We start from the raw sequence: 15,473 nt of genomic DNA on the forward strand, positions 1-15,473 counted from the left end.
CTCATTTCAATAGTGTCATCTACCTCAAACGTACTTTAAAATCATGCTCCCTTACCAAATACATCATTCAAAGCTCTCATAGTATCACAATGGTTCCGAAAAAATATGAACAGTTCACAAAGTACAGACAAAATACAATTTCCTAAGTGTGAAGTTATCCAACTGTGTAATTGCGTAAGCATGAAGTTATCCAACGGTGTAATTACATAAACATCTGTCACTGATGTAGTAAAAAAAATGTTTGTCTCTCTCAGTTAAATGATCAGATAGCTGTGTAATTATGTGTTAGAGAAATATGGTACCAATGTGTAAAGTTGTATAAGCAAATACCATATTAGCTAGGGCTCCTTGTGCTTGCCAAACACATGGTGCACAAAGTAGGCGCGTACCCCCCTGAGGATTAATGTAATTATACCCTCAGGTGTTACAGATTACAGCAGTGGAATGAAATGTATCACGGAAAACCTTTGTATCATTGTACTTCAAATATCTTTAAAAATAAATGATTTAAGTGCAAAATTAATCACTCAAATACGTGTCCTATAACGCTAAACTGTGCGTCTTGTTGCCACATAATCTCTGTGGAAGTGTCGTAGTTATCATCCTCCGAAAGCTAAGTTCTGCAGAAGTCAATGTACTTACCTCATGATAAACAAAAGTGAAATGCTTTGCGTATAGATATCGTAGTTATTATGCTTATTGGCGTGATGAAGAAAGTACTGTACAGTAACGTATTGTTGTGCCACGAAAAAGGCTTTACTCATTGTTGCTATGCCACAAAAGTTACTACTAAAACATGTTTTACTTTCCAGAAGAATTCAGAAAACTCTGCAGATATAAAACAGATACACCGCAAAAGCAACATTGTAAATTGTCACTCAGTAGTAGCGTCGTGATAAAATCGTGTAGCTGTCACATAAACTAACCACTATGTCATCTGGTATCTCACTGAAAGTACTTTAAATCCAGAATGTATTTTCAAGTAGGCTCAACCAAAATGTTGCATTAAAATCTCATTAGCAGTACTGGTAAATGTTCTGAGTATGTGAGCCTTATAGTCGTTACGTAATCGTGCAACTAACAAGCAAGAATGTACAAATAACAACACTATGTGGTCTGTTCACTATAACAAGGCATTCGTAATTTCTGTTTAAAAATGTTCCCTAGGTTCTAGACTGGATATTTAACTTCAAACATTGTTGCATGTTAACAGTGTCTCAGTGTGACAAATTGTACTAGTAGCGTGTAGTGAAAAATTTTATGGCAAAGACTAAGTTAAAAAACAGATTATCTCTCAGTAAGCGGTTTTACATGTGAAGTGTGGTGCAATCCTTTACTCTTCATAGTACTCCGAGTTTGAACTTGAATGCAATTATCATGCGGTATACGTCGGTAAAGAATACTAAAATTTTTCTCAAGGCTAGCGTCTTATGTTATTTTTCTCGGAGCCAGCGGGCGCACGCCGCTGCCTGCTGTGCGAATCATTGTCTGTCTCTTTGTTGGCGCGCGTCGTTATTGGGATTAGGAGACCTAACTTCTACAAATTCGCCTTGCCGAGAGGGCCCAGCTCTGTTAGAATCCCGCCAGTTCTGATGCAATTCAGGTCTGTCGTTACGAATATATCGTCTGTCGTCATGTCGGTAGATTCCGTAGTTTCTTCCTTGTCCGTCACGTGGTGGAGAATTTCTCCCTGAATCGTAACTGTGCGCCGAACTGTTGCGTCAGAAGTTATTCTGCCTCCCTTGATAATAATTATTTTGGTTTCCATATCGTGTATGTCTCTGGCTGTCTCTGTGATAGTCATTACTATGGAAATGCAATCTTTCTCTGTAATTATTTTTACTCTGCCAACGGTTGTCATACGGGTGGTGTCTGTTTTGGTCACGATTTGTGTTGTGAGAATAGCCTTGTCGTGTCCAGTTATTATTTCTGTCGTCACGGAATTGTGACGTATGTGACCTGTAGTGATTGGTTTCCTGTTTTCGCATCCGGCGACTGTCTGTGTCAATTTCTAATTCTTGTAGGAGTCCCTGAAAAGCTTCAATGTCGTCTTTGCAACGTCCTGCTAAAATAATATGTCGTAAATGTTCAGGTAATTTGATTAAGCAAATGCGGATGAGTTCTGAGGGGCTGTATGGGTTTGATAGGTACTGATTCTTGTGCAACATGTCTTCAAAATATTTCACAAGACTGGAGAATTCAGATTGTTCGAAATGTTTCATCATTATGATGCTATGTTTTACTCGGTCTTGTGTAGCTTGAGACCAATATGCTGAGAGGAAGGCATGATAAAATTCGCCTTCACTGTGACAATCGTGAATGACCGATCGCATTCTTACAGCTGGTTCATTCTCCAAGTAGCCACACATAAATTCTAATCTGTGTTCTAACGACCAGTCGGGAGGAAAACAATGAGAGAATTGATGGAGCCATGCTTGTGAATGAATGTCGTTGCCAGAATTCTTAAACGTTTTGAATTTACGTGTAGTAATGAACAGCTTATAGTCAAAATCATCGTGTCAGCGAGTCGCATGTCGGTCATTGTTACGTCGTGTCGACGGTTCCATCTCAAAATTCGGTGCACATTGCCAATTTCTTTCATAATTTCCGAAATGCGCTGTGTTATTATTTTGTGGCTGTTCCGTATTTCTAAGTCCCTCTTCCCGTATTGGGGCGCGAGTGTCCTCTGAAATACGTAATTCTTGTACTACTTGTGCCAACTGATCTTGCACTTCCCGGATTTCTCTTTTGTATTGTGTATTGATTTGATTTTGATTTTGTTTGAATTTTCTAATTTCTTCATACTCTTCAGTGTCAGTGAAGGCTACAGGTGTTGTGTCATTCAGATCATCATCTACCTTTGTAGATAAGTTAGTGAACTGATCTGAAAGTTCGGCTACTTTATCCGATAGTGAAATTATTTCCTCTGTATGTTTTTCTGAACCAAGTTTCAGAGTGTCCATTTGTGTTGAAATCGTATCTACTGTGTCCTTTAAATTTTCCTGAGTTTTTGCAAGTTGCATAACAGAATCGGTAGATGCTACTGAGTCAATTTTAGCTTGCAGGGTGTCGTGATTTTCATGAACAATAGTTTGCAGTTCTTTTATGGCTGCTTCATGATTCTGTAATGCATTTTCATGACGCGAAAAAGTAGGTTGGAAATGCTCACAAATTTGTGTTTTTACGTCATTACAGACTTTTTGACATTTCGATTCGTTTTTATGTAACTCAGTAGTTAAATCTTCACGTGTTTGTTCAAGTGTGGTGTCTAACTTTTGAAGATTTTGTTCCATTGTGTCTAACTTTCGAAGCCTTTGCTGTGTTTGTCTCTGATTTTGTTCCATTGTGTCTAACTTTTGAAGATTTTGTTCCATTGTGTCTAACTGTTGCTGTGTTTGTCTATGGTGTTTTTCCATTGTGTCTAATTTTTGAAGCTTTTGCTGTGTTTGTCTGTGATTTTGTTCCAATGTGTCTAATTTTTCAAGCTTTTGTCCCATTTGTTGCATTAATTGTAATAACAATGCACTGGTGTCTGAAACACGTTCCTCAGTGCTTTTCGGCAGTGAATTTGCACCGGCAACATTCACATTTTGACAAGTGGAAAATGTGTCTTGACTCATTTGAGAAAACGGTGAGAACCCAAAACCTGAGTCTACAATATTTGCAAAATTGTGTCCTGTCATTCCCGATTCCTGAGGCGAGCTGTTGCCGACCGATCGATCGATAATGCTTCCTTCTTCACTGTTTCACTGTCCACGCCATTGTTTGCCGCCCGCTCCATTTCCCTATGCACAATTACCAAATTACTACTTTGAACATCAGTTAATTCATTACTCGGTGGCGCTAACACACTGCTTTCGTTTTCACTGTCATTTCTCAGTTTACTTTGGAGCCTAGTATTACGTTTTTCACACGCCATTATTGTCACAGTATTTCACACGACAACACAGAAAAACACAATTTGAAGAGCAAAAATAAGAGAACACATTAACATAACACTGAAAATAATATCTAGTTAATTGCAGCTGCGAAATACTTGGTGCAAATCTACATGCATGCCACAACTGTTTTACTCTACAACAATGAAAGACTGCAACTACAAAGGAGATTTTCTCTACAATTACGCGCTAGCAATAAACAAAAGCTACACTAATTATACAAACTACAAGAAAAAAATCAGAAGATTCCAGTGAGGTATCCTCGGCTAAGGGTCGACATATGAAACATCCCCTTTTAACAATTTTACAGGACTGTGCTTAAACTGACACACAGTGTTTTTAGCGCAACGCAATCTGACTTTCAAAAATCCCTACAAAAGAATGGCCCTGACTAACATTAACCTATACGTTTCACAAATCACTTACCTCACAAAAATCTTGGTTACTCGAGCTACTGCAATAAAGCGAGCGCCACTACTGCCAGCTAAATAAAAAATTCAAACTACTGAAGGCACTAACTACTGATAGGCATAGTTAGCAAATGAAAGATTTTGATAGAGAACAACCAATGTATTTACCTCAATAGTCATAATATATGTAGCAGTTCGTGACAAATTTCAAAACTCCGCCATCTCTCTCTCCACATCCACCACTGCAGGCGGCTCACCTCCAACTGCGCAACGCTACGCGCTGTTCACATCCAGCTGCCGCTGCCCAACACTAAAATGGCAGACAACAATGCAAACTAGCCACAGACTGCACACAGCACAGCCAGTCATTCAGAGCGCTACGTGGCGTTACCACTAAGAAAACAGAAACAGCCTACTTACAAAGAAGCTGTTGAAAAACTACACGAAATCGCTTCCAAAACTGGACTTCAGATATCTTACGAAAAGGTACAGTTTATGAGCACAAAGAAACTCTCATCTCTGAACACAAAGTATGGCACGATTTACAAAACGGCAAACTTCAAATTCCTCGGTGAAACACTACAAATGAGAGAACATAACAGACACACAAACTAAGAAAGAAAAACTGAACTGGACAAGGCATACAAAATAGTGTGGAATCATTACAACAAGAAGTCTATCTCAAAAAAAGCCAAATTACGCCACTACGACACAGTGTGCTCCCCGAGGCACTGTATGCAGCAGGGACCACACTAATCCTAGGGCATACTTATCAGAAAATTAGAAAAAGTAGAACAGAAAATACCTAGGAAAATACTTGGTGCAACTAACAACAATGGAATGTGGATCAAGAAACCTACAGAGGAACTATACAAACATACGGAGACAATCACAGAAGAGATTAGAAAACGCAGACTACAATTCTATGGACACCTATACAGAATGCCGTCACACAGACTGACCAAACAGATCTTTGACTGGGTAACCACTAGTAACAACAAATGGGTGGCAGAGGTAAAAAACGACCTGAACCAACTCAACATCACACCAAACACAATAAAGGACAGTATAAAATTCAGAAACATCATTAAGAAAAGTAAACTACATGAGATACACTGTGACAAACGAACAGGCGTAAAATGGACCGAAGAACGCAAGCAAGGTCACAGCCGAAATATGGGCAACCAAAAAGCCAACCAAGATGAAGCCGAAGACATGAAGCCGACAAGAAGCATGGACAGATGACCGGAAACAGAAACACAGCGCGAATATATATATATATATATATATATATATATATATATATATATATATATATATATATATATATATATATATAAAATCAAGGGATCACCAATTTAGTATTGGAGGGCAGCGTGGAGGGTAAAAATCGTAGGGGGAGACCAAGAGATGAATACACTAAGCAGATTCAGAAGGATGTAGGTTGCAGTAGGTACTGGGAGATGAAGAAGCTTGCAGAGGATAGAGTAGCATGGAGAGCTGCATCAAACCAGTCTCAGGACTGAAGACCACAACAACATATATATATATATATATATATATATATATATATATATATATATATATATATCACATAGTGGAGAATGTAAGTGATGTGTCGTAATAAACGTGGTCGAAAAAACACTGGGAATCAGGGAGCTGAAGTATAGGGACCGAATGGAAACGTCTCGAGGACCACAAATATGGACTAACAACATTGGAAATCATAAGTAACACTAAAAGATGCTTTAACCTCACGAAAGTTGTGCTATAAAAGTTGTTTCTAATTTAATAAACAAAAGGTAGTGTAACCACTACATATGTAAATATTACATAATACATTTATTGTCTGTATAAAAAGAAACATGTAATACAGGCCACTGAAGATGCTTCACAAAAAAAGAAGCGAAACACGTATGGCAAAAAACATCCTGCTTTTCATTTAGTTGCAGAGACGGAACATGCCTCCGTGTAGCTGAACATTTTTAGAGCTCTCACAACAGGTACTCTTTGATTTTGCAAGTCCCAAAGCACGATCGATTCACGTCGTAGTTTGCGAAATGCCTGAGCGAGGGTGCGGGGGTATAGGGCAGGGTGAGTAGCAGCGGCGAGGATAGGGAATTGCTCACTTTCGCGTATGAGGGGGTTGTTAGCAGCGGCTGCCCTAACGACCCGCGATCAATAGCGCGAACCGCGTAAGCCACACAAGCCCGCGCACTCGCCCTCAAAAGGGTTCTCCAGAACACGTATGGCGCTCGCGGCCTCTCTGGAAATGCTCCTGGAGTCGCTCTGCACGCTGGGAGGGCACGGACCAGCACCGCCCACCTGTGCCGGAAGAACAAAGGCCGCCGGCTGAGAGCGGCTTGTGCACTGCAAACAGGGAAATGTCGACCGCGGGCGCACAACCGCTTCCGTGCGGAACAGCGGCTGCCGATGGCAATTTACGCGGAAATTCTACCTCCCGTCGGCTTCGTGGCACTGTCCATTGCTGGTTTGAGGGTAAATGCTACACAGTTATATTGTTATCTGACTTACATAACCAAGTTTCAAACTGCAAGGTGTGTATAAATATGCCACTGCGTTCACCTGCGTAGTAAAAATAAAGCTCTGTGAGTCAACATCCAAGATTGCAGACGACAATGGGTAGCGCAGAAAACCGGCTTGATCATTGTCACCTGCCAAGTGTTATCAATTGTTTCGAAGCTGTTGGGACTACATTTTATGTTGCCAGTACGAAAGCCGTTGCGACTTTGTTAGGACCCGCGCGACCGCTACGGTCGCAGGTTCGAAGCCTGCCTCGGGCATGGATGTGTGTGATGTCCTTAGGTTAGTTAGGTTTAAGTAGTTCTAAGTTCTAGGGGACTGATGACCTTAGAAGTCCCATAGTGCTCAGAGCCATTTTTTTGTTAGGACGCGTAAAGTAAATATCCGAGCGAGATGTATCCTCTTCAAGGAAAAAATCGCAATAGTGGTGGCTTACGAATTTACCGGTTTAAGGAAACGCGGGACATTTTTCTCAAGAAGTTTCCTGGCGTTTCCATAGCAGCAAAAAGCAATATACAGAATTCGGTGACAAAGTGGCGTACTACTGGGTCGGTTGCAAACGTAAAAAGAATCGAGCCACGTCCGTTCCTACATTGCTGTGATCGCGGATATTTGAGCACGAATGAGTCCAATATTATGTCGCCTTGAAACTCTACAAACTCTACGAACTGAAAGACGAAGATAAGTCAAACGTGTGAATTACTCTACGTAGCTATTTCAAACAATTGTGAGTGGAATGTTGGATCCGCTACTCTGTTACACCTGACAGGACATACTCCCGGGATACCAGACACTTGTCGACAAACAATCCTTATACGAGTAATGAGGAACCTCTTCGCGGTGAAAACATCGAGCGTGGTGTGCCGTGACAGTAAGTCCGATTGAGAGTTCCATATTTTCTGAAACGACAGTGAATCTTTGAGGAATTTTAAGCACAGTTGACCTCCCCATGAACGTACGTATAACGTCTTTCAACAGAATGGGCGATCTGCCACATTTCACGCGAGTCAAATTCACGAATTTATGAAAGATTCACAAAAGAAAGGTCTGTCAGCAAAAGTCCGTGGTCACAATGTTTTTCGTACCTAACCACTACTGACTTTTATCTATGGAGAAGTCTAAAAGGGAAAGTGTACGCAAATAATGCAATAACTTTAGATGATTTGAAGGATAATATTCATAATGAAATTGTGAGAATTGATGAGGCAGAGTTGCGTAAGGTGTATATTAACACGTGAGGGCACGCGCAACAACGCATCGAAGCATAAGAAGGTCGCTTTCAGCATCTAACGTAATGTAATCTAAAAGAAAAGATCAACTCGGTAAATATAGACATTTGCATTAGCTTATTATTTCTTTATTATCTAGTTGTACGGGTTTATTTATATTTTATTGTATCTGCTGTCCACCCCTGGTAGCTGAGTGGGACGCTCGGCTACGGCAGTTGTAGGATCTTTCTTTGTAACGAAAAAAAATAAATCTATAATAAAAAAAATGTTATAAAAATTAAAGAAATAAATAAATAAAACTACATTGACAAACCCACTACATCCTCTTCCTGATCCTTCGATCCTCGAACTCGAATACGTTGCTTGGGCTTGGCGGCGGGATGGCCAGGCTTCGGGTGTCGACCCCTGCCCTACCCGTCGTCCTGCTCCTGCAGCGGGTCATTAGATTAAAAAAAAATTTAAAAAAATAAAAAAAAGTGGTCAGCGCGACAGAATGTCAATCCTAAGGGCCCTGGTTCGATTCCCGGCTGGATTGGAGATTTTCTGCGCTCAGGGCCTGGGTGTTGTGTTGTCCTAATCATCATCATTTCACGCCCATCGACGCGCAAGTCGCCGATGTGGCATCAGATCGAAAGACTTGCACCCGGCGAACTGTCTACCCGACGGGAGGCCTTAGTCACACGACATTTACATTTATTAAAATAATCTGCTTGCGATAGGTAACAATTCGTGCTTAACTGGCGAGCAGTCTGTACTCGGAGCCGGTTTTCGTGCGCCACCTGCTATTAGCCGCTGTCTTTGGTCCCTCCTCCGACGCGATCGTTAGTTTAAGATCGTGTGCCCAGTTTGTATAGTGACACATCTGATAAAATCACTCTCGGCAATATCGATGGTAATGCTTCCGACTGACTCCTCTGTGGTATGCTTCGAGCGACTCTGTTTTGTCCTGGTTCTCACGCCGTGTCATGTCACGATTTCCGACAAACGTGGAGTACGTTTTGGTCAGAGTCGATTGGTTATCTGTTACAGCAACATATAACTTGCTGTAAACCGAATTATATAAACCCAGTAGCCGTCTATGTTCATGAATATCTTGAGGTAATTTTATTCTTCAGAGTATTATGTGACACAGGTTTTTCTCGTGTTACATTGGTTTTGGTGTGGCCAGAAATGTTCGTATCGCATACCTAAAGATGCAGGATGATAATCTCGTATTCGACTGTGGCAACAATAGATACCTGAAAATAGCATGAACTCATTACGTACGACGTTCGTTGTGTTCGTTGATCAGCATCTAACCAAATTAAAAAAAAAACAAGCATTACTAACTGCATCATTGCCTCGTTATCTCTTTCTTTACAATAAAGTGCGAGAAACGTGAGTTTTATGTATTTAAACTTGAACTAAATGCTATTTATCATTCATCACTTAAAAAAAAAGGAGTGCTAAAGTTTTCAATTTGATGATTTAGATACAAAAATGTCTTTGGTGTTACTGGCTGAATCCTATCACCATCAGGGGTAATGGGCCATGGGGTCTATGAATACTACATAGAAAGTGCAAGAAAATACAGTCTTTTTACATGTTATAGATTTTTCCCCTGGTTAATATAATACAGTTCACATTAAAGAAGCCGGCCGGAGTGGCCAAGCGGTTCTAGGCGCTACAGTCTGAAACCGCGCGACCGTTACGGTCGCAGGTTCGAATCCTGCCTCGGGCATGGATGTGTGTGATGTCCCTAGGTTAGTTAGGTTTAAGTAGTTCCCCCATGAACCATGGACCTTGCCGTTGGTGGCGAGGCTTGCGTGCCTCAGCGATACAGATGGCCGTACCGTAGGTGCAACCACAACGGAGGGGTATCTGTTAAGAGGCCAGACACGCGTGTGGTTCCTGAAGAGGGGCAGCAGCCTTTTCAGTAGTTGCAGGGGCAACAGTCTGGATGATTGACTGATCTGGCCTTGCAACATTAACCAAAACGGCCTTGCTGTGCTGGTACTGCGAACGGCTGAAAAAAATGGTTCAAATGGCTCTGAGCACTATGGGACTCAACTGCTGTGGTCATAAGTCCCCTAGAACTTAGAACTACTTAAACCTAACTAACCTAAGGACAACACACAACACCCAGCCATCACGAGGCAGAGAAAATCCCTGACCCCGCCGGGAATCGAACCCGGGAACCCGGGCGTGGGAAGCGAGAACGCTACCGCACGACCACGAGATGCGGGCGCGAACGGCTGAAAGCAAGGGGAAACTACAGCCGTAAATTTTCCCGAGGGCATGCAGCTTTACTGCATGGATAAATGATGATGGCGTCCTCTTGGGTAAAATATTCCGGAGGTAAAATAGTCCCCCATTCGGATCTCCGGGCGGGAACTACTCAAGAGGACGTCGTTATCAGGAGAAAGAAAACGCGTTCTACGGATCGGAGCGTGGAATGTCAGATCCCTTAATCGGGCAGGTAGGTTAGAAAACTTAAAAAGGCAAATGGATAGGTTAAAGTTAGATATAGTGGGAATTAGTGAAGTTCGGTTGCAGGAGGAACAAGACTTTTGGTCAGGTGAATGCAGGGTAATAAATACAAAATCAAATAGGGGTAATGCAGGAGTAGGTTTAATAATGAATAACAAAATAGGAGTGCGGGTAAGCTACTACAAACAGCATAGTGAACGCAATATTATGGCCAAGATAGACACGAAACCCACACCTACTACAGTAGTACAAGTTTATATGCCAACTAGCTCTGCAGATGATGAAGAAATTGATGAAATGTATGATGAGTTAAAAGAAATTATTCAGTTGTTTGTGCCCTCTGTCAGTTTTTAATAATCTGGCTGTTTTCAGAACTATTTTAAATGTTCTAATTAATATAAAGGAGTTCTGTATCGCACGATGTTTTCCTTTTTACACATGCGGTATTTGTTGTTTGAGTCGTTATTTTTTCCAGATCACGTGATTAACGGTGGGCCGAGCATCCTCTTTACAACACCTAGCCGTTGCTATCTAGTTCACAGTGTCATTTGGGGAACAAGTCATTTTTATTTTATATTTTATCTAATGTTGGCTATATGTTAGCTCTTAATGTGGACGTGTAAAATCTATTGTAAAAGCTGTACACTTCAGACTCTCAGGTCTGAATAGTCTTCTAGACTGCAATCGTTTTCGGGATCCAAAAGTAAATATGTGATTACGATTTGGACTGCTTTTTATTATAATTTTTAGTTCCGCAATGATATAAAATTTTATGTCCCCCGTTTTCATTCATTAACAGTCGTTAAAGAAACTTATTTAAATCAAGAAATACCCAAAAAGGGCAAATCATCCTGGCAATGTAAGTTATCTTCTCCTTATAATTCGAAGCGGACCAACCCTGATTATTCGAGTGTGTAAACATAATTCTACCAGTAGTACAACCATTGAATACTTCTAATGTCGGATTACAGCTCAACAGTATTTAAAAATAATTCAGTGTATCCATCTATTGCTGAACTGATACTGGGTGATTGTTATACATCTTCATTATTGTAACGCTTTACTTCAACAAAGTTCTTTCATTGATCACAATTTTGCTAGTAAATTTTGTAACACTATGCACTCGCAAGCGAAGGATTAAAAAGTCTTCTGGTTCAAATTTTGCATGTAATAAATAATTATAATTCTATATCTGAGATCAGAAAACCTGCTGTCCGCCATTATGCGGTGTGGTTGCTAATCTACTATAATTTCCAACTTGATTTTTACTAGCTTAGAACTGCAAAGTTTGACAGCACGAAGATATATGTTATTGCACGTCTTGTGTGTGTTTTACAAGGTTTGCTCATATTTCACAGTCAGTGTTTTCTCATATGCTAATGTACAGGAAGACAATTATTGAAGTATAAGAAATAAAATCGACATAACTCCTGAACGGTTTGCGTTAGGATGTTCAAATCGCACGGTTGACCGTGGGGCATAGTGGGAATTAGTATGCGCATGCATGGTTTGGTTTAGCGACGAAGCCTACTTTCATTTGGATAGGTTCGTCAATAAGCAAAATTGGCGCATTTGCGGGACTGCGAATCCCCATTCCGTGATCTTAACGGGTGACTGTGTGGTGTGCAATATCCAGTCAGGGAATAATCTGTGCTATATTCCTTGATCGCAGGGTGACTACCGAACTGTACGTGAAGGTTCTGGGAGATGATTACATCGCCATTATCCAAAGGAACCCTGATTTAGACAAGCTGTTGTTCATGCAAGACGGAGCTCGACCCCCATCGAAGCAGGAGAGCGTTTGATGTCCTGGAGGAGCACTTTGGGGACCGAAATCTGACTCTGGGGTACCCAGAGGCCACTGGCATGGGCCTCTATTGGCCGCCATATTCTCCGGATTTGAACACGTGCGACTACTTTTTGTGGGGCTGTATTAAAGGCAAGGTGCAGAGCAGTAACTCCAAAACCATTGCTGAGCTGAAAACAGGCATTCGGGAGTATCGATTTTCCTACACTTCAGAGAGTCTTGCAGAATTTCGCTATTCGTCTGCGCCAGTGATGGGAGGCATATCGAACACGTCATAACCTAAATCCGAATATCTGTAGTGACGTTTACATGTTGGATAAAATGTGTGCACGACACACTTAGCAACTAATTTGCGTTTTTTTCATATAGTTCAATAATTGTCACCCTGTATGTTATTCCACAAGTCAACATACCTTTTCTCAACGCGTGATAATAGTATAGGAATGAAAGGTTTTTTAATCGGCTTCTGATACTGCATACCGATTTTGCTCTGAAACTTAATATTTGGGGAAAATTTTAACAGAAGTCACTTCTAAGTATCGTAGCAAAAGGTCGTCATAATTGCTCAGCTTCATACCTATATTTTATGAAAGCACTCCGTCTTCAGGCCACAAGTGACACATCAGGACCATCCGACCGCCGTGTCATCCTCAGTTGAGGACGTGGATAGGAGGGGCGTGTGGTTAGCACACCGCTCTCCCGGTCGTTATGATGGCTTTCTTTGACCGGAGCCGCTACTATACGGTCGAGTAGCTCCGCAGTTGGCATCGCGAGGCTGAGTGCACCCCGAAAAATGGCAACAGCGCATGGCTGCCCAGAGGGTCACCCATCCAAGTGCCGGCCACGCCCGACAGCGCTTAACTTGGGTGATCTCGCGGGAACCGGTGTATCCACTGCGGCAAGGCCGTTGCCTATATTTTACGAAGCTAACTTATTAATCACCAATAAGAGACTCCCTTTTCATATTATCTTATTACGAATGCCATTTTATTTGTTTTAAAGTACATGTTAACTGGATAATGTCTGCACAGAGTTATCATAGATAATAATCGTTACCACTGCGGTAGACCATTATCTCTGCCCGTCGTACAAGTTGGCTTTCCTGAGAAACTATAATTTCGAAACGATAAACGCGTTTGTTAGCGTCCGCAGCTCGTGGTCCTGCGGTAGTGTTCTCGCTTCCCGCGCCCGGGTTCCCGGGTTCGATTCCCGGCGGGGTCAGGGATATTCTCTGCCTCGTGATGACTGGGTGTCGTGTGATGTCCTTAGGTTGGTTACGTTTAAGTAGTTCTAAGTTCTAGGGGACTGATGACCATAGATGTTAAGTCCCATAGTGCTCAGAGCCATTTGAACCGTTTGTTGCCGTCCGGAGTGGCCGTGCGGTTCTGGGCGCTACAGTCTGGAGCCGAGCGACCGCTACGGTCGCAGGTTCGAATCCTGCCTCGGGCATGGATGTGTGTGATGTCCTTAGGTTAGTTAGGTTTAATTAGTTCTAAGTTCTAGGCGACTGATGACCTCAGAAGTTAAGTCGCATAAAAAAAAAAAGTTTGTTAGTATCGCCTAGAATTGTGATTAACCTATTGACACTGCGGCCTAACGGGCTTACATAAAGTGCGACATGATATTAGAATCTCTAAATACGGTTAGAGGTTATTGTGACCTTAGTGATATACCAGGAAAGAAGCGAACACTGCTCTTTCGCATTTATTTACTTCTTTGTTTTTATGTTCCCATTTCTGATCTTCGACAACAGATAATGTAAATAATAGCATCGAAATTTATAAATTACGAGCGGTAATGCGTGGAAGTGTGTATACGAAGTTTATTATTTTCGCGTCGTTCGGTTCATTTTTAAGATGTTTTCTTTTCATTCCCACAACTACCCCTGTCCTAGCGAGAACACATATTCCAAATAATGTCAATATTTAAATCTATGAAGTGCGGCGTTTTTGCATGGAATTCCTGGTATACAGTATTGTTGTAAAATTCTTTGGTAACTAAATTTAATGCTGTCTAAAGTACTGTTTAATAATCTTCTGGTTGTGTGTTTTCATGAGGGACAACCTGTTCTGATTGTTCGAGTAAGAATAATGGAGCCAATATGGGTTGAACAGTAAAGTAACTGTGTTTGGTTACTTCATATTGTGATCACATTTGACTAACATAATCAAAGAGCAACTTTGTTCTAAAAGTTCAAATCATGAGGTGAATACTCAATCGATTCTACTTTTAACGTCAGCTTGACCGTCTGAGTTATTTACAGGAGACTTTGACATGAGTAGGTCCCTTACAAAAAGTGGCTGCATGAGATTTCCTTATCGGCTATTTCAACAGGAGTGAATTTGGATTGTGCCTAGATTATGCATTGGTTCTCTCCAACACGGAGTACCTACTGCACGCACATACAGCACACACAACGCGCCATTGAAGCTCGCCCTAGGTCGCTGTTTTCCGAGTATCGCTCGCCCTAGGGGCCCATGTATGCGGCTCATCTTCGGCGAGCCACATTTCACTCCTGTCTGGAGGCCATTTTATCGGCTCCGCAGACGAGAGCAGATTGGGAGAGCGAGCGTCGGGCGGGCGAGTGGGGCACCTGAGGCCGAACCATTTAGTCGCCGTGTTTTAACTGAGCACTGATAAGATGCTATACGCCGTAAAATATACGTACTGCGGCAGCAGGCAGCGAGGGAGAGAGCAGGCAAACACGATAATTTAGGCGCCGGTGCGGCTGTATCCGGGCGTTATTTAGCCACTGGGGGCGGGCGATAGCGGCGCAACTTTTGCAGGACCTCATTGTCCCTGAGGCCGGCCGCGTTTTCACGAGAGCAAGCTGCCACAGCGCGCACTTTCTGAACGAAGGTCGGTGGTGAACATCACAGGTCGTCGTATCATGGCAGCCTACACTGCTGGCCATGAAACTTGCAACACCGTGAGCGCTGTATGCAAAAAACGTCATATAAGTGTGAAGTGCAGTCAGTACATGCTTCCACATTTAAATGTTAAATATTTTGGCGAAATCGCTGTGAATAGCGCCGTCCACTTTCTGTATATAAGAAAATATGTCGCATCTCTACGA

General features: G+C 41.9%; 1 pseudogene; it reads right to left on the minus strand.

Annotated features, from left to right (window-relative positions):
- Positions 1-13,191: 13,191 nt before the first annotated feature.
- LOC126203357 (5S ribosomal RNA) lies at positions 13,192-13,309 on the minus strand (annotated as a pseudogene).
- Positions 13,310-15,473: the final 2,164 nt, after the last annotated feature.

Source organism: Schistocerca nitens, chromosome 1, assembly GCF_023898315.1.
Source record: "Schistocerca nitens isolate TAMUIC-IGC-003100 chromosome 1, iqSchNite1.1, whole genome shotgun sequence".
Classification (NCBI taxonomy): Eukaryota; Metazoa; Arthropoda; class Insecta; order Orthoptera; family Acrididae; genus Schistocerca; species Schistocerca nitens.